Source organism: Erinaceus europaeus, chromosome 13, assembly GCF_950295315.1.
Source record: "Erinaceus europaeus chromosome 13, mEriEur2.1, whole genome shotgun sequence".
In the NCBI taxonomy this organism is placed as follows: domain Eukaryota; kingdom Metazoa; phylum Chordata; class Mammalia; order Eulipotyphla; family Erinaceidae; genus Erinaceus; species Erinaceus europaeus.
The window spans coordinates 52154766-52178794 of NC_080174.1; the positions used below are offsets into that span (position 1 = coordinate 52154766).

At 42.7% G+C, this 24029-nt stretch overlaps 1 protein-coding gene, 1 non-coding gene and 1 pseudogene across 13 annotated transcripts in view; 2 read left to right on the plus strand and 1 right to left on the minus strand.

The window, feature by feature from the left end:
- Positions 1-1546: 1546 nt before the first annotated feature.
- On the plus strand, positions 1547-13955 carry LOC132542373 (S-phase kinase-associated protein 1-like; annotated as a pseudogene).
- Positions 13956-15761: 1806 nt separating this feature from the next.
- Positions 15762-24029, plus strand: part of ZMYM1 (zinc finger MYM-type containing 1) — a 67251-nt gene continuing 58983 nt past the window's right edge. For 6 of the 12 annotated variants that reach the window (XR_009553791.1, XR_009553792.1, XR_009553788.1 and 3 more), the window contains exon 1: positions 15763-15949. The gene's annotated coding sequence lies outside the window, so the exon portion shown is untranslated. Of the gene's footprint in view, positions 15950-16217; positions 16375-16415; positions 16575-23030; positions 23601-24029 lie in introns of those variants that run through there. The other 6 variants (XM_016192570.2, XM_016192571.2, XM_060205855.1 and 3 more) reach the window with 5 other exon arrangements.
- Positions 18397-18503, minus strand: LOC132532498 (U6 spliceosomal RNA). The gene has a single exon (XR_009544452.1). It is a non-coding gene; the product is annotated as a U6 spliceosomal RNA (small nuclear RNA).

Here is a 24029-nt window from a genome sequence, read left to right on the forward strand (position 1 = left end):
TTCAAAGGAGGTCTTGAAACTTTACATCAGGCTCAACCTGACGCTGTTGACTGGCTACGGAAGAAGGGCAAACACTAGAAGAAGAAGAACCAACAAATCTATTCCTGCAATTCCAATTAACTCTATCCCCTCTGAAGATTCCTACAGGAGCTTCCGCCAAGCCATCTTCAAAGCAGCTTCCCAAGCCATTCCTCGTGGGAGACGCACTAATTATACGCCTTGTCTTGATGCTGAATGTGAGCAACTACTAAAGCAGTATGATGAGTCGGGTGACCCAGATGTGGCTGACCATCTCATTGCCTCCCTGGATGCAGCATGCCAAGCCCGCTGGCAACAACTCACGGAAAGTCTAAACTTCACCCACTCAAGTAGGAAGGCCTGGAAGCTTCTTCACAGACTGGGTGCCGGTAGCCAACCCCCTCCCGTCTCCCATCCTCCCATATCTCCAAACTCAGTGGCCAGTCACCAAAATCAAGTTGGACGTGCTAAGATCGACCCAGTTTGGAAAAGAGAAATTTCCCATGAGTGGTCATCCCACTTCCAGTTATCTTGTCCATCTCCAAAACACTCTCCCTTTACACTGTCTGAACTGGAAGACGCTTTGAAGAGGGTTAAACCGGGAACAGCTGCTGGCTATAACATCACCCCAGAACTCATTCTTAACCTGGGTCCCGCAGCAAAGAAGTGGCTCACTTCATTCCTGTCCCACATCTTGGAATCTGAGTCTATGCCCAAAGTTTGGCATCGTGCGAAGATTATAGCGGTTTTGAAACCAAAGAAAGACCCAACACTGGCTGCCAGCTATAGACCAATTTCTCTCCTCTCCGTGTGTTACAAACTCCTTGAGAGGCTGCTTCTGTCACGTATTTCTCATCTTACAGAGAAATTCCTATCACCCGCCCAAGCTGGTTTCCACCCAGGAAGATCTACCTGCGAACAAGCCCTGGCCCTCTCAACCATTATAGTATCTACCCCCACCAGTATTTATTTTCATTGACATTTTTTTACTTATGAGAACCATTCATTTACTATGGGAAAAAAGCCTTCACATTGAATGGGTTCAGTTGCTTTATCTTTTTTAGTAATACAAACTGATTTACTAGTTGTTCACAGTACATTTATTAGGGAAGACTCTTGGTGACAGAAAACCAAGTTAATGTAGATGAAAACTGCACAAGATAATCTGGGGGCCAGGTGGTGGCACACCTGGTTGACTGTACATACACATTACTATGCACAAGGATCCCTGGTCCCCTCCTGCAAGGGGAAGCTTCAGAACCAGTGAAGCAGTGCTACAGGTATCTCTCTCTCCCCCTTTCTATCTCCCTGTCTTTATTTCTCATTGTCATATAAAAAAATACAAAAGACAATTTATTGGCTCATTTAATTTGGAAGTTCAAGAGATGGACATCCAAATGTCTAGATTAGGAAGGAGAGGTATCAAAATTCTGAGTAGCCTTCTCCTTTGCCTTTTTCCTCTGGTCCCTGTTGACAATGCTCCGTTCTCACTGTCCTCTGGCTGGCAGGCTCCTGGAGACCAAATACAATGCCTTCAATTAAGTTGCAGAGTTCTGATGGAGTGATATTTGAAGTTGACTTGGAAATCTCCAAATAATCTGTGACTATCAAGGCCATGTTGGAAGATCTGGGAGTGGATGATGAAGGAGACGATGATCCAGTTCACCTACCAAATGTTAAGGCAGCAATATTTAAAAACAGGTTATTCAGTGGTGTGCCCACCACAGGATGACCTTCCTCTTCCTGCAGATGATGAGAATAAAGAGAAGAAAGCAGCTGATATCCCTGTTTGGGACCAAGAATTGCTGAAAGTTGACCAAAGAACTTTCTGTACTTATTCTGGCTGAAAACTATTTAGACATCAAAGGTTTGCTTGATGTTATATGCAAGACTGTTGCCAATATGATCAAGGGTAAAACTCCTGAGGAGATGTGTAGGTCCTTCAATATAAAAAATGATTTTACTGAAGAAGATGAAGAAGCCCAGACTTCCGGAGGTGGAGCTACGAGCAGCCGATCGCTTTCTCTCCTCTCCTCTCCTCTCCTTTCCCGGATCAACTAGGAATACCAAAGGAGACCACCCGGACTGAAACAAGACAGGACTAGAATGACCACAGAAACCCAGTAAATCACCCGTGAGTACAAACACGCGTGGCTGGTGACAGAGAGGAGAGAGGGGCCTAAGGAGAGATTAAGTGACTGCTAACAGTTCAACAGTCTGTCAGTGGAGACACCACCTCCAGTCTGCTCCACCAACAAGGGGACAGCTGAAGGGAGTAAAGGACTCCCCAGAGACTCACCAAGTACAACTCTGAGTCTCCATTGCTACTACCCTCAGAATCTGGAGCAGCAACAGGGAGGGACACCAGGGCACAGAGATCTAACCGGGAAACTCAGGAGAAGACCTATACCTCGGTGGCATAGCTGAAGGGCTGTGAAAGTCTCTTTGCATAACCACTGGATTATCTCTGCCACACCCTGCTTTATCTCTTGGTCAGGAGTCATTGATTAAGCCAAGAAGCCTATTGATAGTTTAAAAGCCCTCAGGCTACCAAAGCCTACAGGGGGAAAAAAAAAAAAAAGGCTTTTACACCACTGAACTCCAACTCAGGGATTGAAAAAACTGTTAACTTATATAAAATGGTTAAAACAACAAGAAAAAATAATGGAGACTCGAACCAGGACAAGAGTCCAGCTAAAAGTCCTCCAGAGGGCGAAGCACAAAACAACGACTTCAACATCCAAACATTAGCTAAGAAAATAATAACAGGAGTGAGTAAAGAATTTGAAAAAATTGTAATCAGAAATGCAGGAACAACAAATGAGAATATGGAAGAAAATTCTAATAATCTCATGGTTATTAGAGAGCTGAAAGCTGAAATTGCTGAGCTAAGAAGGCAACTAGCTGAACAAGCTAAAACAGTATCAGAGCAGGGCAACAAAACAGATGAACTCCAGAAAGCAGTAGTGGGCAGAGAGAATAGAATCAATGAGGCTGAAGACAGAATTAGCAAGATTGAGGATGAATTAGAGACAACTAAAGAAGAAGTAAGAGATCTCAAAAAGAGATTAAGAGATGCTGAAAACAACAACAGAGTCCTATGGGATGACTTCAAAAGAAACAATATACGCATTATTGGCTTACCAGAGGAAGAAAGAGAAGGGGAGGAAGAAAGCGTTCTCCAGGCCATAATAGCTGAAAATTTCTCTAGTCTAGACAACACCAAAGACATAAAGATTCAAGAAGCCCAGAGGGTCCCAAACAGAATTAACCCAGACCTAAAGACACCAAGATATATCATACTTAGAATGGAAAGGAATAAGGATAAAAAAAGGATCCTCAAGGCTGCAAGAGAAAAACAAAGAGTCACCTACAAAGGAAAACCCATAAGATTAGCAGCAGACTTCTCCATACAAACACTACAGGCCAGAAGAGAATGGCAAGATATCTATCGAGTGCTCAATGAGAAAGGCTTTCAGCCAAGAATACTATATCTTGCTAGATTGTCATTCAGACTAGATGGAAGCATCAAAACCTTCTCAGACAAGCAACAGTTGAAGGAAGCAACCATCACCAAGCCTGCCCTGAAAGAAGTTCTGAAAGGTCTCCTATGAACAACCAGACCACCACAAATAGGACATATATCAAAACACTCTAAAACTCTACAAGAATGGCGTTAAAATATCTTCAATCTTTGATATCAATAAATGTCAATGGCCTGAATTCACCTATTAAAAGACACAGAGTAGGAAGATGGATCAGAAAACACAACCCAACAATATGTTGTCTACAGGAAACTCACCTAACTCAACAAGACAAACACAGACTTAAAGTGAAAGGATGGAAAACTATCATTCAAGCCAATGGCCCACAAAAAAGGGCAGGAACAGCTATTCTCATATCTGACATGATAGACTTTAAAATACATAAGATTAAAAAAGATAGGAATGGACACTACTTAATGCTCAGAGGATTAGTCAATCAAGAGGACTTAACAATTATTAATATCTAGGCACCCAATGAGAAGCCATCTAAATACATCAAACTTCTACTGAAAGAGCTACAGCAATATATTAACAGTAACACAATCATAGTAGGGGACTTCAACACCCCACTCTCTCTACTTGACAGATCATCCAGGAAGAAAATCAGTAAAGACATAAGGGAGCTAAATGAAGAGATAGATAAACTAGAACTATTGGACATTTTCAGAGTCATTAATCCCAAGAAACTGGAATACACATTTTACTCAAATCCACATGGGTCATTCTCAAGGATAGACCATATGTTAGGCCACAAAGACAGCATCAGCCTATTCAAGAGCACTGAAATCATCCCAAGCATCTTCTCAGACCACAGTGGAATTAAACTAACACTTAACAATCAACAAAAGATTAGTAACAGTGCCAAAATGTGGAAGCTCAACAGTACACTTCGTAACAACTTCTGGGTCAAAGAGGAAATCAAGGAAGAAATCAAAATGTTTCGAGAGTTCAATGAAAATGAAGACACAAGTTATCAAAATATTTGGGACACAGCTAAAGCAGTCCTAAGAGGGAAGTTCATAGCTATACAAGCACACATTAGGAAACAAGAAAAGGCACAAATAAACAGCCTGATTGCACATCTTAAAGACCTAGAAGAAGAACAACAAAGGAACCCTAAAGCAACCAGAAGGACAGAAATTACTAAAGTTAGGGCAGAAATAAATAACATTGAGAATAGGAAAACCATACAAAAGATCAATGAAAGTAAATGTTGGTTCTTCGAAAGAGTAAACAAAATTGACAAACCTTTAGCCAGACTCACAAAACAAAAAAGGAAGAAGACCCAAATAAATCGGATAGTAAATGAAAGAGGAGATATCACAACAGACACTGCAGAAATTCAACATATCATGCGAGGCTTCTATGAACAACTATATGCCACCAAGTTAGAGAACCTGGAAGAAATGAATGATTTCCTAGATACCTACCAACTTCCAAAACTAAGTGAAGAGGAAGTGGACAACATGAACAGGCCCATCACAGCTAAGGAAATTGAAACAGTTATCAAAAATCTTCCCAAAAATAAAAGTCCTGGACCAGATGGTTTTACAAATGAATTCTACAAAACTTTCAAAGAAGAACTAATACCTCTACTTTTAAAAGTCTTCCAGAAGATTGAAGACACTGGAATACTCCCTGCAAGCTTCTATGAAGCCAACATCACCCTGATACCAAAAGCAGACAGGGACACAACCAAAAAAGAAAACTACAGACCAATATCTCTGATGAACATAGATGCGAAAATATTGAACAAAATTCTAGCCAACCGGATACAGCAGTATATCAAAAAGATTGTTCATCATGACCAAGTGGGGTTTATCCCAGGCATGCAAGGTTGGTTTAATATACGTAAATCAATCAATGTGATCCACCACATCAACAAAAGCAAGACCAAAAACCACATGGTCATATCAATAGATGCAGAGAAAGCCTTTGACAAAATACAACATCCCTTTATGATCAAAACACTACAAAAAATAGGAATAGATGGAAAATTCCTGAAGATAGTGGAGTCTATATATAGCAAACCTACAGCCAACATCATACTCAATGGTGAAAAACTGGAAGCATTTCCCCTCAGATCAGGTACTAGACAGGGCTGCCCACTATCACCATTACTATTCAACATAGTGTTGGAAGTTCTTGCCATAGCAATCAGGCAGGAGCAAGGAATTAAAGGCATACAGATTGGAAGAGAAGAAGTCAAACTGTCCTTATTTGCAGATGACATGATAGTATACATGGAAAAACCTAAGGAATCTAGCAAGAAGCTTTTGGAAATCATCAGGCAATACAGTAATGTGTCAGGCTATAAAATTAACATTCAAAAGTCAGTGGCATTCCTCTATGCAAACACTAAGTTAGAAGAAATTGAAATCCAGAAATCAGTTCCTTTTTCTATAGCAACAAAAACAATAAAATATCTAGGAATAAACCTAACCAAAGAAGTGAAAGACTTGTATACTGAAAATTATGAGTCACTACTCAAAGAAATTGAAAAAGACACAAAGAAGTGGAAAGATATTCCACGCTCATGGGTTGGAAGAATTAACATCATCAAAATGAATATATTACCCAGAGCCATCTACAAATTTAATGCTATCCCCATCAAGATCCCAAGCACATTTTTTAGGAGAATAGAAAAAATGCTACAAATGTTTATCTGGAACCAGAAAAGACCTAGAATTGCCAAAACAATCTTGAGAAAAAAGAACAGAACCGGAGGCATCACACTCCCAGATCTCAAACTGTATTATAGTGCCATTGTCATCAAAACTGCTTGGTACTGGAACATGAACAGACACACTGACCAGTGGAATAGAATTGAGAGCCCAGAAATGAGGCCCCACACGTATGGACATCTAATCTTTGACAAAGGGGCCCAGACTATTATATGGGGGAAGCAGAGTCTCTTCAACAAATGGTGTTGGAAACAATGGGTTGAAACATGCAGAAGAATGAAGCTGAATTTCACCAAATACAAAAGTAAATTCCAAGTGGATCAAGGACTTGGATGTTAGACCAGAAACTATCAGATACTTAGAGGAAAATATTGGAAGAACTTTTTTCCGCATAAATTTTAAAGACATTTTCAATGAAAGGAATCCAATTACAAGGAAGACTAAGGCAAGTATAAACCTATGGGACTACATCAAATTAAAAAGCTTCTTCACAGCAAAAGAAACCACTACCCAAATCAAGAGACCCCTCACAGAATGGGAGAAGATCTTTACATGCCATACATCAGATAAGAGTTTAATAACCAACATATATAAGGAGCTTACCAGACTCAACAACAAGACAACAAATAACCCCATCCAAAAATGGGGGGAGGAATTGGACAGAATATTCACCACAGAAGAGATCCAAAAGGCCGAGAAACACATGAAAAAATGCTCCAAGTCTCTGATTGTCAGAGAAATGCAAATCAAGACAACAATGAGATATCACTTCACTCCTGTGAGAATGTCACACATCAGAAAAGGTAACAGCAGCAAATGCTGGAGAGGATGTGGGGTCAAAGGAACCCTCCTGCACTGCTGGTGGGAATGTCAATTGGTCCAACCTCTGTGGAGAACAGTCTGGAGAACTCTCAGAAGGCTAGAAATGGACCTACCCTATGACCCTGCAATTCCCCTCCTGGGGATATATCCTAAGGAACCCAACACATCCATCCAAAAAGATCTGTGTACACATATGTTCTTGGCAGCACAATTTGTAATAGCCAAAACCTGGAAGCAACCCAGGTGTCCAACAACAGATGAATGGCTGAGCAAGTTGTGGTATATATACACAATGGAATACTACTCAGCTGTAAAAAATGGTGACTTCACCGTTTTCAGCCGATCTTGGATGGACCTTGAAAAAATCATGTTGAGTGAAATAAGTCAGAAACAGAAGGATGAATATGGGATGATCTCACTCTCAGGCCGAAGTTGAAAAACAAGATTAGAAAAGAAAACACAAGTCGAACCTGAAATGGAATTGGAGTATTACACCAAAGTAAAAGACTCTGGGGTGGGTGGGTGGGTGGGGAGAATACAGGTCCATGAAAAATGATGAATTAAATAGTGGGGGTTGTATTGCTAAATGGGAATCTGGGGAATGTTATGCATGTAAAAAAAAAAAAAAAAAAGAAGTAGAAATGCAAAGCAGAAATTGACTGAGTTTGGAGTATGGCACCAAAGTAAGAAAGCAGAAGTATACTAGAGTTTGCAGTGAGTACCTCCCTAATACTTCCTCTCCACTTTTCCAAGCTTTGGGTCCATGATTGCACAACAATTTGTTTGGCTTTGTATGTTAACTCTCTTTTCAGTCACCAGGTTCCAGGTGTCATCAGGATGCCGGCCAGACTTCCCTGGATTGAAGACACCACCAATGTGTCCTGGAGCTCAGCTTCCCCAGAGACCCATCCTACTAGGGAAAGAGAGAGGCAGACTGGGAGTATGGACCGACCAGTCAACGCCCATGTTCAGCGGGGAAGCAATTACAGAAGCCAGACCTTCTACCTTCTGCAACCCTCAATGACCCTGGGTCCATGCTCCCAGAGGGATAGAGAATGGGAAAGCTATCGGGGGAGGGGGTGGGATATGGAGATTGGGCGGTGGGAATTGTGTGGAGTTGTACCCCTCCTACCCTATGGTTTTGTTAATTAATCCTTTCTTAAATAAAAAATAATAATAAAAAAAAAAAGATGAAGAAGCCCAGTTACCCAAAGAGAACCAGTGGTGTGAAAAGAAGTGAAATGCTGTGCCTGGCACTGCAGTACTCCAGAGATTGTTCCAAATGCTAGTTGCACTGCTCTATTTATAATTGTTAGTATTAGACAAACAGCAGACAAATGCAGCAGCAAATCAACTGTATTAGCAGAATATTGTCTTCTTTGCATGTGTAGTTTCAGTACAGATTCCAGACTTATGGTTGAATTTTTCATAGTATGATCAAAAGTTTTCTTCTTTCTATACTCTGAGTAAAACTGAACTGTGAGTTCTCAAGAGAAAGTGGCATTTTGAGCTTCCCCTCTTTTTTGGAAAGTAATTTCTGCCTAGTTTGTTGTCCAGTTAACTTTAGTGATTTTTTATAAAGTTGACATTGTAAATACAAACGACTTGCAAAAAATATATATCATTCTGGGCCTGGGGAGACAGCATAATGTCTATGTTATGTGAAAAGACTTTTATGCCCAGGGGCCAGGCGGTGGCACACCAGATTAAGCACATAGAGCAAAGTGCAAGGATCTAAGAAAGAATCCTGGTTTGAGACCCCAGCTCCCCACCTGCAGGGAGGGGGGCAGCCTCACCAGTGGTAAAGCAGGCCCACAGGTGTCTGTCTCTCTCCCCTATCCAACAACCACAGCAGCAACAACTAAAATGGAAAAAATGGCCTCCAGGAGCAGTGTATTCATACTGCAGGCACTGAGCCCTAGTGATAATCCTGGAGGAAAAAAAAAAAAAACTTTTATACTTGAGGCTCTGTGGCCACAGGTTCAATCCCCAGCACTACCATAAACCAGAGCTGAGCAGTATTGTGATATTTATTTCTGTGACTTTCATTTAAAAAATATTTTATTTATTCATTTATTAGATATAGAGAAATTGAGAGGGGAGATGGAGATAGGGAAAGAGACAGAGAGAAACCTGCAGCCCCACTTCACCACTCATGAAGCTGGAGGTGGGGATTGGAGGCTTGAATCTGGGTCCTTGTACAAAGCAACATGTGCATTTAACCAGATCCACCACCGTCTGGCCCCTATGTGACTTTCTTTTTTTAATTTTTTAATATTTTTTAAACCAGAGCACTGCTCAGCTCTGGTTTATGGTGTTACAGGGGACTGAACTGGGGACTTTGGAGCCTCAGGCATGAAAGTCTGTTTGCATAACAATTATGCTATCTACCCCTGCCCTAAATTTTTATATTTATTTATTTTTCCCTTTTGTTGCCCTTGTTGTGTTTCATTGTTGTTGTAGTTATTGTTGTTGTTTTTGGTGTCGTCGTCGTTAGACAGGACAGAGAGAAATGGAGAGAGGAGGGAAAGACAGAAAGGGGGAGAGAAAGATAGACACCTGCAGACCTGCTTCAACGCCAGTGAAGTGACTCCCCTGGAGTTCAAACCAGGATCCTTATGCTGGTCCCTGCGCTTTACGCCGCGTGCAAACCTGCTGCACTACTGCCAACTCCCCTCTATGTGAGTTTATCTCTCTCATTAAGCTAAAATAAATATTTTTAATAAATATTTTTTAATTCTTTAAAAAAATTTATCTTCGGGGCTGGGCAGTAGCGCAGCAGGTTAAACGCACATGGCGCAAAGTGCAAGGACGGGCGTAGGGAATCAGGTTTGAGCCCCCGGCTCCCCACCTGCAGAAGCTGTGAAGCAGGTCTGCAGGTGTCTATCTTTCTCTCCCCCTCTGTCTTCCACTCCTCTCTCCATTTTTCTCTGTCCTATCCAAACAACGATGACATTCATAACAACAATAGCTACAACAAAAAAAATAAAAAAAATAAAAAATAAATAAATAAAAATAGCTACAACAATAAAACAACAAGGGCAACAAAAGGGAATAAATAAAAAAAAGTTTAAAAATTTATTTCTGGGCAGGGGAGACAGCATAATGGTTATGCAAACAGACCCTCATGCCTGAGGCTCCTAAGTCTCAGGTTCAATCCCCCGCACCACCATAAGCCTGAGCTGAGCAGTGCTCTGGTGTTTCTCTCTCTCTCTCTCTCTCTCTCTCTCTCTCTCTCTCTCTGCATCTCTCTCAGAAATAAAATTAATAAAAAAGTTTATTTCTATATTTATTTATTTATTTATTTAGTGGATAGAGACAGACAGAAATTGAGAGGGGAGGGAAAGAGAGACAAAGAGACACTTGAATACTGTTTCACCACTCGCAAACCTTTCCCCCTGCAGGTGGAGACCTGGGGTTTGAACCCAGGTTCTTGCACACTGTAGCATGTGTGCTCAACCAGGTGAGCCACTACCTGGCCCCACTAAAATAAATATTTCTTAAAATTATCATTCTGAAAGCAACAAAGGGAATAAATATATTTTTTTAAATTATCATTCTGTGGCCTAAACTATAATCCAAGCACTTCAAATTCCAAGTTTTGCCCTCCTTTCAGTAATGGTCACTTGATATAATCAACACCTTGCTAGTATATTTCCCCTAATCTATCAAGTATGGCATTGTTATTATCAATGGAAATATTCTTCAGTAATGAAAATAGATAAAGACATTAAGAGTGTGGCTGGGTGGAGACAGCATAATACTTATGCAAAAAGACTTTCCTGCAGGGATAGATAGCATAATGCTTATGCAAACACTGTCATTTCTGAGACTCCCGAAGTCCCGGGTTCAATTCCCTGAAACAACATAAACCAGAGCAGAGCAATGCTCTGGTTTTTAAAAAAAAAACTTTCATGCCTGAGGCACCAATGTTCCAGATTCAATCCCCCAACCGCCATAAGGCAGATTTAAGCAGTGCTCTGGTAAAACAAAACTCTCTCTCCCTCTCACATATAACATAATGACGACATCAACAACAACAATAAAAAGCAGCAAGGGCAAAAAAAAGGGAAAATTAAAAAATATATATGAGAAAAAAAAAAAGAAACAATACCACCAAAGGTTCCTTCACTCTGGTAGGGACCAGCTGGAGCCTGGGTAGTCCACAGGACAAAGCAAAGCATTGAAGGGGTGTTGTTATTGTTTTTGGATTTACTTATGAGAGAGAAGCAGAGAACCAGAGCATCACTTTGGTATATTTGATGCTGGAGACTAACCTCTGGACCTCCTACTTGCAAGTCTGGTGCAATAATCAACAGCACAACCTCCATGATTCTCTTAAATTTTCCTTTTTAAGGGGAAAGTAAATTTCATTTATTTATTTATTTATCTATTTTTAGGTAGCAATAAAGACAAAGAGACTGAGAGTGAAAAAAGACCACAGCACCAAAGCTTCCTTCAGTGAGGTAAGGGCTGGGTTCAAACCTGGGCTGCACACAAGGCAAAGCAGCACATTATCCAAATGAGCTATTTTGCTGACCTGGAAATACATTTATTAGGGTTTAGTCAAGTGGAACATGGAGTGGACAGGCCAGGGAGATCCAACCACCAGGATGGTGCTGGAGCTGGAGAATTAATTAGGAATACTTAATCAATACTTAGTCAATGATGTGGTTGTCTATCAGAAAATAGAGCCACTGTCCAGTCCCTCCCCCCCCCCAAAAAAAAAGTAAGTACTTAAAAAAAGAGAAAGAATTCTGGAATCTGATCATTTTCTAAACCAATGTTAAATCATTAATAAAAACACTAAAAAAAATTGGAATGTTGACATCTAAAGTTATAACATTGTCTGAGGGAAGAAGCCTGAGTCCGCTTTCCATCTCTGAGAATAATTCCTTCCTTCAACTGAGAATTTACTCTGCTTCAGGCATTTTTTAAAAGATTTTATTTATTTATGAGAAAGATGGGAGAGAGAAAGAACCAGACATCAATCACTCCGGCACATGTGCTGCTGGGGATTGAACTAGGGACCTCATGCTTGAGAGTCCAAAGCTTTATCACTTCGTCACCTCCCAGACCAGAGGCATTTCTTTTTAAAGTATTTCTTCTTCTTCCTTTTTTATAATTAAAAAAAAATATTTATTTATTCCCTTTTGTTGCCCTTGTTTTATTGTTGTAGTTATTATTGTTGTCCTTGTTGTTGGATAGGACAGAGAGAAATGGAGAGAGGAGGGGAAGACAGAGAGGAGGAGAGAAAGACACCTGCAGACCTGCATCACTGCCTGTGAAGCGACTCCCCTGCAGGTGGGGAGCCGGGGGCTCAAACAGGGATCCTTACCCTGGTCTTTGCGCTTTGCGCCATGTGCGCTTAACCTGCTGTGCAACCGCCCAACTCCTCTGCCTTCTTCTTCTTCTCCTTCTCCTTCTCGAGCAGCAGATTCTTTTATTTTTTAATATTTATTTATTTTTTTTTTATTTTATTGATTTACTGGATAGTGACAGAGAGAAATTGAGAGTGAAGGGGGGAGAGGGAGAGAGACAGGGAGACACACCTGCAGCCCTGCTTCACCACTTGTGAAGCTTTCCCCTTGTAGGTGGAGATGGGGGGCTTGAACCTGGATCCTTGTGCACTAATATTTATTTATTCCCTTTTGTTGCCCTTGTTTTATTGTTGTAGTTATTACTGTTGTTGTTGTCATTGTTGGATAGAACGAAATGAAGAGAGAAAGACACTGACAGACCTGCTTTACCACCTGTGAAGGGACTTCCCTGCAGGCGGGGAGACGCGGCTCGAACCGGGATCCTTATGCCGGTCCTTGGGCTTTGTGTCACATATGCTTAACCCGCATGACTCTCTTCTTCTTCTCCTTCTTCTTCTTTTTTAAGATTTTATTTATGGGGCCAAGTGGTGGTGCACCTGGTTGAGTGCACATGTTACAGTGCACAAGGACCCAGGTTCGAGACCCTGGTCCCACCTGTAGGGGGAAAGTTTCACAAGCGGTGAAGTAGTGCTGCAGGTGTCTCTCTACCTCTTTATCACCCCATTCCCTCTCAATTTCTGACTGTCTCTATCCAACAAATAAAGATTTTAAAAAAATGTTAAAGATTTTATTTATTAATGAGAAAGAGAAAAAAACAGACATCACATCTGTACATGTGCTTCTGGGGATTGAACTCAGGACCTCATGCTTGAGAGTACAATGCTTTATCCACTGCACCACCTCCGGGGCCACTAAAGCATTTCTTCTTCTTTTTTTTAATATTTATTTATTTATTATCTTTTGTTGCCCTTGTTGTTTTATTGTTGTAGTTATTATTGTTGTCATCATTGTTGGATAGGACAGAGAGAAATGGAGAGAGGAGGGGAAGACAGAGAGAGAGAGAGGAGAGAAAGGCAGACAACTGAAGACCTGCTTCACCACCTGTGAAGCGACTCCCTGCACGTGGGGAGCAGGGGGCTTGAACCGGGATCCTTATGCCTTTCCTTGCGCTTTGCGCCATGTGCAATTAACCCGTAGCGCTACCTCCCGGCTCCCTGCATTTCTTCTTTATATATTTTCATTTACTTATTGGATAGACACAGAGAAATTGGGAGGGAAGAAGGAAAACAGAGACACCTGCAGCACTGCTCTCTGCAAGTGGGGACTTGGAGCTTGAACCTGGGTCCTTGCACATGGTAAGGTGTCTGCCTCCCCCTCCCCCAGCATTGTCTTTCTCATCTTTATAAACCTGTAATTTATGCACAGTACAGTAATGCCGGGCATCAAGCAATGCAGGGGAGCTGGCGTAATGCCCAACACAGTAACTATTCCCACTCTAGGGTGAAAATTGGAGTCCACAGATTTTGCCAATCGAGAAAGCCAACTCAGGAAATATAACTGGTTAGCCTAGTGCAGACTCAATCCCAAATCTGCCTAGAAGGGTTCAAAATTGGCAGGTCTGTAAATTGGTTTCAATAAGAAGCCCAGGCTGAGACCTCCTCCCTTCTGCACCTGGTAGAAATCTTTGGTCCCGGGGTCGGGTGCTAGCGCAGCCGGTTGAGCGCACTGTGGCGCAAAGTGTAGGGACAGGGTGGGAATCCCGGTTCCAGCCCCCGGGATCCCCACTCGCAGAGGAGTTGCTTCATGGGTGGTGAAGCAGGTCCGCAGGTGTCTTTCTTTCTCTCCCCCTCTGTCTTCTATCCCCTCCTCTATTTCTCTCTGTTCTATCCAACAACAACAACCACAGCAAGGCTACAGCAAGGAGGGCAACATAAGGGGGGAAAAAGGCCTCCAGGAGCAGTAGATTCATAGTTCAGGCACTGAGCCCCAGCAATAATCCTGGAGGCAAAAAAAAAAAAAAAAAAAAGTCCGGTGGTAGGGCAGCAGTTTTAAGCGCAAGCACAAGATGGGTGTATGGATCTGGATTTGAGCCCCAGGCTCCCCACCTGCAGGGGAGTCCCTTCACAAGCCGTGAAGTAGGTCTACAGGTCTATCTTTCTCTACCCCTGTCTTCCCCTCCTCTCTCCATTTCTCTCTGTTCTATCCAACAACTATGACAATAATAATAACTACAATAAAAAGGGCAACAAAAGGGAATAAATATAAAAAAATAAAAGAAATCTTCGGTCCATACTCCCAGAGTGATACCGAATAGGGAAGCTGCCAGTGGAGGGGATGTGATACAGAACTCTGGTGGTGGGAATTGCACGGAATTGTACCTCTCTTATTCCAGTCTTTTCGATCACTATTAAATCACTAATAAAAAAAAAAAAAAGGGAGTCCAGCGGTAGCACAGCGGGTTAAGCACAGGTGACACAAAGCGCAAGGACCGGCATAAGGATCCTGGTTGGAGCCCCCAGCCCCCCCACCTCTCCACCTGCGGGGGGGGGGGGGGGGCGTCTCTTCACAAGCAGTGAAGCAGGTCTGCAGGTGTCTGTCTTTCTCTCCCCCTCTGTCGTCCCCTCCTCCCTCCATTTTTCTCTGTCCTATCCAATGACAACAATAATGACTACAACAATAAAACAATAATGGCAACAAAAGGGAATAAACAAATATTTTTTAAAAAGTTGAAAAAATACAAAGCAGAACTTGGACTGGGTTTTGTGTATTGCACCAAAGTAAAGGCTTAGGGTGGGAGAGTTCAGGTCCTGGAACTAGAGGTGGTTGAATTGTTATGTGGAAAACTGAGAAATATTACACATATACAAACTACTGTAGATTATAAACCACTAATGCCCAATAAAAAGATAAATAAAGCGCACATGGCGCGAGGCACACGGAAGGGATAAAGATCCTGGTTCGAGCCCCCGGCTCCCCACCTGCGGGGGGGGGGGGTCGCTTCACAAACGGTGAAGCAGGTCTGCAGGTGTCTATTTTTCTCTTCCCCTCTCTCCATTTCTCTCTGTCCTACCTAACAACAACAGCTATGACAACAATAACAAGGGCAACAAAAATGGGAAAAATGGCCTCCAGGAGCAGTGGATTCGTAGCGCAGGCACCGAGCCCCAGCAATAACCCTGGAAGCCAAAAAAAAAAAAAAATCAACAAAAAAATGAATAAATAAAGTAAAATAAACGTATCTCCAAAGAAACCAAAAAAACAGAAGCTCGGCCGCCTCCAGAGATCACGCCCCCAGCCCACCCCCCAGCCCAGTCCAGTCCGCGCCCTTTCCCGATTGTTGAGCCAGGCGGATACTGCTGCGCATGCTCGGCCGCACAGCCCGGCGGGAAAGGGGCGGGGTCCCCGAGCTTGTTTTCCGCCGAACTTTTGGGGGAAACTCGTGCGGGAGCGTCTCAGAGAAAAATCAGGAAGCCTTCTTCAGCCGGCCGGGTGCCCGGCTTTCCTCCTTCCTTCCCGGAGACAGCGGAGAGTTTCGCTTGTCGGAGGGAGGAAGGTGCTTGTGAGTTCGGGGCTGTGGTTGTGGAGGCGGGGCCTTGAGCGCGGGCCCGCCATGTGTGAGGCGGGCGATGGGAGCTGGGCCGCGTTTCCCGCCGCCGCCGACCCGGCCGGCTAATTGGGCCTCAGCCTTTGTTCTCTCCGCGGGGCGGCGGTTTCGAAACTCTTCATCCGGTCGTTTCTGTGATTCTCCTTTAAGCAATGCTTTCTCCCTTCTGTAGTTGCAAAAAGAAAAAAAAAGTTGCATGCTGTTTTTTTTTTTTTTTAAGTAGCCTCGTACTCGGAGCCTCACCTAAGCAAATCACGGCGCCGAAGTTGGACTCCCGGTTTGAACTCGGAAAGTTGGTGCTAAGTTAGACGGAGGCGCAGCGCTCTGCAGTGTTTTTCTTTGTGTGCTGGGTTGAGACTGAGTCTCTCGGCTTGCAGAGGGTAACTGTTGCAGTTTGCTGGGGGTAGTGCTGGCTGCTCTTTTTTATTCTTTCTTTTTTCCCTAATTATGCGGAAGCGAAAGCTCGAAAGGGTAAATAAGCAAATAGACTTTTTCTTATTAGAGTTGAATCCGGGATTGGTGGATAGCTCAACGCGGATTTGACCTTTGGCTCTGCCCCAGGCTACACAATTAGGCGTGAGTTGAGCAATAAGGGGGGGGGGGGACGTGCCACAGCGTGAACTTTTATGCTGAGGTCCCAAAAGTCGCAAATTCAATCCCTGGCACCACTTTAAACCAGAGCTGAGCACGGCTTCAGGTGGCGTCTCCATCTCCCTTCTCTCCCTCCCATAATAAATAAAATGCACTTTCTACCAAAATAGTTAATAAATTGAATTACTAATAACATCTGATAGTAACTTGTACTCTTCTCATAAACATGTTAAGACAAGAAACCCTTAATGTATTACCTGAAATCATGACCCATTTAGTTCTGACTCATTGAAGCAACAACATTAGAAATGCTCTTGCTAAAGCCTTGAATTTGCTTCTAGAGTTTTCCATAAATGAAATAGGTCAGAATCCAAAAAGGTGGGGGGTCGGGGAACTGCATAAGGGTTATGCCAAAGACTCAAGCCTGAGGCTCTGAGGTCCCTGGTTCAGTCCCCAGCACCACCTCTAACCAGAGCTGAGCAGTACTCTGGTATGTGTGTCTCTCACTCCATCTCTCTGTTTCTTTATATCTGTGTATCTCTCATTAAAATAAAAATTAAAAAAATACGGGGAAGCAATTACAGAAGCCAGACCTTCTACCTTCTGCAACCCTCAATGACCCTGGGTCCATGCTCCCAGAGGGATAGAGAATGGGAAAGCTATCAGGGGAGGGGGTGGGTTATGGAGATTGGGTGGTGGGAATTGTGTGGGTTGTACCCCTCCTACCTTATGGTTTTGTTAATTAATCCTTTCTTAAAAAAAATTAAAAAATAAAAGGGTGGGTACAAAACTATAATCTTGCCCATCATTGACACCAGGTACAGGTGGCAGGAGAAACTGTTTTCTAAGATTCTGCGTTAGTCTAGCACAAGTTAATGCTTTCAGTATTTTCAAAATACTTACTATTCAGTGTGCAACAATTAAGTATCTCATGATTGTGCTACTGTAGTCTAGTTAACTTTTGCTTCTGCCTGCCCCCCTTATTCAGATCATTGCTCAGCTCTAGTATATGGGGGTACCAAGAATGAATGTGGGACCTCAGGCATGAAAGCCAGTTGCCTTACTGATGGTGCATCTCTCTTTTTTTAAATATATATATATATATATATATATATATTCAACTTTTTATTATCTTTATTTATTGGATAGAAACAGCCAGAAATCGAGAGGGAAGGAGATATATAGAGAGAGACACCTGCAGCCCTGCTTCATCACTCACAAAGCTTTCCCCCTGCAGGTGGGGGCCAGGGACTTGAACCTGGCCTTGAACCAAAAGGACTTGAACCAGTCCTTTTGTACTGTAACATGTCGCTCAGTCAGGTGTGCCACCACCTGCCCCTCTTTTTTTCTTTTTATAATTAAGAAATTTAAAAAATATATTTCTTTATTCCCTTTTGTTGCCCTTTTGTTGTTGTTGTTGTTGTTGTAGTTATTATTGTCTTCGTTACTGGATAGGACAGAGAAATGGAGAGAGGAGGGGAAGACACGGGAAAAGACAGACATCTGCAGACCTGCTTCACCACTTGTGAAGCGACTCCCCTGCAGGTGGGGAGCTGGGGGCTAGAACTGGGATCCTTGTGCTTTGCGCCACCTGCGCTTAGCCTGCTGTGCTACTGCCCGACTCCCTCTTTTTATAATTTTTACTTAAAGATGGTCTTGACTATTTTAGGATCTGTACACATAAGAATCATCTTGCAAGTTGCACAGAAACTGCTGAAGTTAGGATCTGTAGCTCAGTTGGGGGGGGGAAGCTGACAATATTGAGTTAATCTATTAGCATGCTGTCTCCACTTTTTTTTTTAATAAAAAGTTAAAATACAGAACCCTTTATGAATTTGCATGTCATCCTTGCGTAGGGGCCATGCTAATGTTCTTTGTATTGCTCCAATTTTAGTATATGTGCTGCAGAAGCGAGCACTTCCTTGGATCTTTAATTTCAGTATTGTTTCCTATGTAAAGGTTTTGATAATCACATTAGATTTATCCCTATATTTGATGTCTCATAATGCTATATATACATAATTTATTTAGAAATCACTTTCTAGTGATTTTAGTACAAATAAATATTTTTTTTGGATACTGACCTTACTAAATTTACTTAAGCCCAGTAATTTGGAAATTCTTTTCCATTATTGTCCAGACTAAAACCTCTAACAGTGATAAAGAGAAGTGTGATAATGGAGATATTTTTTTAAAAAGATTTTGTTTATTTACTGGAAAGACAGGACGAGAGAAAGAACCAGGCATCATCAGTCTGGTACATGTGCTGCTGGGGGATTGAACTCAGGACCTCATGCTTGAGAATCTAGTGCCTCAGCCACTGCGCCACCTCCGGGTCCACAATTTTTTTTTTTTAAATCGTTGTTGTGGTTATTGTTATTGTTGTTGTATAGGACAGAGAGGAGGGGAAGATGGGGAGAGAAAGACAGACACCTGCAGACCTGCTTCACCGCCTGTGAAGCGACTCCCCTGCAGGTGAGGAGCCGGTGGCTGGAACTGGGATCCTTACGCCTGTCCTTTTGCTTTGCACCACAGGCGCTTAACCTGCTGCGCTATCGCCCCATCTCCTCCCTTTTTAAAAAAAATTTTATTTATTGATGAGAAAGATAGGAGAGAGAACCAGACAACACTCTGGTATATGTGCTGCTAGTGATTGAACTTGGGACCACATTCTTTTCCTTGTTTATTATTTTACCCCTTTTGTTGTCCTTATTTTATTGTTGTAGTTATTATCAATGTCGTTGTTGGATAGAACAGAGTGAAATGGAGAGAGGAGGGGGAGACAGAGAGGGGGAGAGAAAGACACACCTGCAGATTTGCTTCACCGCCTGTGAAGCAACTCCTCTGCAGGTGGAGAGCCAGGGGCTCGAACCGCTCGAACCGGGATCCTTATGCCGGTCCATGTGCTTTGTGCCACCTGCGCTTAACCCGCTGTGCTTTTCCTTGTTTATTTATGTATTTTTATTTTCTTTGGATAGAAACAGACTAGATAAGAGGGAATGGGGAAATAGGGAGAGGGACACCTGCAGTACTGTAGGTGGGGACCAGGGATTTGAATCCAGGTCCTTGCGCATGGTAACCTGTGCACTCTACCAGGTGTGCCACTGCCCAACCCCAGGCTCTAGACTGAAAAACATGAGTTGTGATCCGCAACACCACATATGCCAGAGTGCTGCTGTGACAACTCGCTCAATCAACTTAACATCTCTCATGAAGTCAGTAACATAAATCTTTTCCTTTTTTTTTTTTTTTTTTGCCTCCAGGGTTATTGCTGGGGCTAGGAATCCACTGCTCCTAGAGGCTATTTTTGTTGCCCTTGTTGTTATTGCTATTGTTGGGTAGGACAGATAGAAATCAAGAGGATGGGCAGGGGGAGATAGCATAATGGTTATGTAAAGAGACTCATGCCTAAGGCTCCAAAGTCCCAGGTTCAATCCCCTGCACCACCATAAGCCAGAGCTGAGCAGTGCTCTGGTTAAAAAAAAAAAAAGGAAGAAAGAAAGAAATTAAGAGGATGCGGAAGACAGGGAGAGAAAGACAAACCTGCAGATCTGTTTCATAGCTTGTGAGGTGACCTACCTGCAGGTGGGGAGCTGGGTTATCAAATGGATCCTTACACTGATCCGTACTCTGCACCATGTGCGCTTAACCCACTGTGCTACTGACCAGCCCCCATTTTTCCTTTTAAAAAATATTTTACTAGGGAGTCTGGCGGTAGCGCAGCGGGTTAAGCACAGGTGGCGCAAAGCACAAGGACTGGCATCAGGATCCGGGTTTGAGCCTCCAGTTCTTCCCTCCTGCAGGGGAGTCGCTTCACAGGCAGTGAAGCAGGTCTGCAGGTGTCTATCTTTCTCTCCCTCTCTCTTCCCCTCTCTCCATTTTTCTGTCCTATCCAACAACAATTACATCAATAACAACAACAGTAATAACCACAATGCTAAAACAAGGGCAACAAAAGGGAAAAAATGGCCTTCAGAAGCAGTGGGTTCGTGGTACAGGTACCAAGGCCCAGCAATTACCCTGGAGGCCGTATGTATGTATGTATATGAATGTAATGAAAGAGAGAACAGATCGCTGCTCAGGTTTGGCTTGTGGTGCTGGGGATAGAATCTGGGACCTGTAGTCCGGGAGCTGGCGCGGTGGATAAAGCATGAGGTCCTGAGTTCAATCCTCGGCAGCATGTGCACCAGAGTGATGTCTGGTTCTTTGTCTCTCTCTCTCTCTCTCTCTCCTATCTTCAAGAATAAATAAATAAAATCTTTGTGACCTTTGACCCCCACTCAGGCATAAAAGTTTTAATTATTTGTTGAATAGAGATAGCCAGAAATACAGAGGGAGAGAGACATCTGCAACATTGCTTCACCACTTGCGAAGCTTTCCCTCTGCAGGTGGGGACCAGGGGATGGAACCCGGTTCCTTGTACATCGTAATGTGCACTCAATCGCTCTCCCCTACCCCCACCTTTTTTTTTTTTTTCTTAATTGGGTAGAGACAGCTAGAAATAAAAGAGAGAAACCTGCAACACTGCTTCACCACTGGTAAAGCTTTTCTCCTACAGGTGGGGACCCTGGGGCTTGAGCCCTGGGGTCCTTTCACATTTTATTATGTGCTTGACCAGTTGTCCCACCACCCACCCCTGCATGATGAAAGTTTTTTTTGAGTAACCATTATGCTTTCTTCCTAGAACTCATTGGTGAGTTCATTTTCCTTGCTGTTTCCAAAGTAGGCATTGTGAAGTGTCTGGCAATATTTCCCTCTCTGCATTTGATGGTTTCTGGCCTAACATTCATATCTTTGATTCATCTGTACTTGACTTTAGTGTAGTGATCCTGTTTCATTCTGCTATTTCAACTCAGTTTTCATAGGAATGTTTGTTGAAGTTACTCTCTTCATAGTAAGCTCTGGGCTTGAGTCCTGAGTTAATCCTCAAAACCACATATGCTAGAGTGCAGCTCTCATCTCTTTCAGTCCGACTATCTCTCATGAAATAAGTAAAATAAATCTTCCATTACTTCTGGGCTGGGCTTGGGGCTTTGTTATTTCTTCATCTTATTTTTTTTCTGCCTCCCAGGTTTATAGTTGAGGCTCAGTGCTTGCACTATGAATCCACTGCTCCTGGAGACCACCCCCCCCCCATTTTGTTGCCCTTGTTATTGCTGCTGCTGTTGTTGGATAGGACAGAGAAATCGAGGGAGCAGGGGAAGACATGGAGGGGGAAAGACACCTGCAGACCTGCTTCACCGCTTTTTAAATATTTTATATTTATTTATATTACCTTTTGTTGCCCTTGTTTTTTTATTATTGTAGTTGTTATAGATGTCATCGTTGTTGGATAGGACAGAGAGAATTGGAAAGGGGGGAAGACGAGAGAAAGAGAGACACCTGCAGACCTGTTTCACCGCCTGTGAAGTTACTCCCCTGCAGGTGGGGAGCTGGGGGCTCGAACCAGGATCCTTACACTAGTCCTTGCACTTTGTGCCACCTGCGCTACCGCTGGACTCTCGTTTCACCACTTTTTAAGCGACCCTCCTGCAGGTGGGGAACCTGGGGCTCGAACTGGTATCTCAAACCAGGATTCTTAAACTAGTTCTTGCACTTAGCACCATGTGCACTTAATCCACTGTGTTACCACCCAGCCCCCTATTTTTCTTCTTAATGTTTATTTATTTTTTATTTTATTTTATTTTTTTTACCAGAGCACTGCTCAGCTCTGGCTTACGGTGTGGGGGATTGAACCTGGGACTTGAGTGCTTCAGGCATGAAAGTCTCTGCATAATCATTATGTTATACCCCACCCTCTTAATATTTATATAAATGAAAGAGATATAGAGACCAGAGCACTAATCAGCTTTGGCTTATAGTGGTAATGGGGGTTAAACCTGTAGCCTCAAAACCTCAGCCATAACCTTTTGCATAACTATATGCTATCTCTCCAGCTCCAAATCTCTTCTTTTTGTTCTCAAATATATCAAAGTCATTAGCCAATGATAACATGTCACCTGTGATTCTGTTGCCTTTTCTTCCTCCCCCCTTGATTTTCATTTAGTCGTTACTTATTGTCTTCTAGATGTTGTGATGAACAATTTTAGAGTTTGAGTGTCCTTCCTTTTTTTTTTTTTTTTTTTAAACCAGAATACTGCTCAGCTTTGCATTATGGTGGTGCAGGGGATTGAATCTGGGACTTCAGAGCCTCAGGTATGAGAGTCTCTGCATAACCATTATGCTATCTACAACCCCCCCCCTTTTTTTTTTTTCTCTAACATGGCTGACTTTCTTTTAGGCAAGCAAATGATAATAGCATTTATATTGATCCCATAGGACAGAGATGAGGAACACCAAACTCAGGCCAGGTAAAACCCAGTAAACCATTTGATCATAATCTAAATGATCTTTGGCAGAAAAAGGGCTCCTTACCCCTGCTGGAGAGGGCAGGTGTTGAGTCTTGGTAAGGCTATATTATTTCAGGGCTGGGGAGATAGCTGTGCAAAAACAAACAAGCACCTTTCATCCCCCAGGCACTAAAGTCCCAGGTTCTATCACACTACCATGTATCAGAGCTGAGCAGTGAGGTGGTGGTCTTTTTTTCTGGGCTCTGGCTCATTTCCTAAAGCATAACCGTCTGGAGTTTCAACTTCCAGTCCAAGTTTTTATCAATTCCCATCCTCCTTTTGCTGGCCTTAATTTTCAGCTCAGTTCTTAGCTGTGTAAAGATTACAGTCCCCAAACTGTAATCTCTGCTTTGTAGCCTCCCAGTGTCTTTTTTTTTTTTTTTGCTAGGTTTTTGTCATCACCTGGACTTCACTGTTGACTTCAACTAGAAAGTCAAAGAGGAGATGTGGTGGTGTGGACACATCATCAAAGCTTCCTTCAGTGCTGCGGGAGACCAAACTTGAACCTGGGCCATGCACATGGCAGAACAGGGACATAATAATTATGTTGCCAGCTTTGATTTTTTTTTTTTAACCAGATCAGTACTCTAGTTTATGATGATATCTGAAAACTCACAAGCCTCAAGGTATTAAAATCTTTGGCATAACCACTTTAATGGAAACCAGAGCACTGATCAACTCTAGTTTGTGGTGGTGTAGGGATTGAAGCCTCAGGCATGAAAGCTTTTTTTTTTTTTTGCATCCAGAGTTATCACTGCAGCTGGTGCCAGCACTACAAATCCACTGCTTCTGGCAGCCATTTTTTCTTTTTATTATCTTTTTTTTTTTCCTCCAGGGTTATTGCTGGGGCTCGGTGTCTGCACCAGGAATCCACTGCTCCTGGAGGCTATTTTTTTCCCCTTTTTGTTGCCCTTGTTTCATTATTATTGTTATTGAAGTTGTTGTTGTTGGATAGGACAGAGAGAGATGGGGAAGAGAAAGATAGACGCCTGCAGATCTGCTTTACTGCTTGCCAAGTGATTCCCCCTGCAGATGGGGAGCCTGGGGCTTCACAC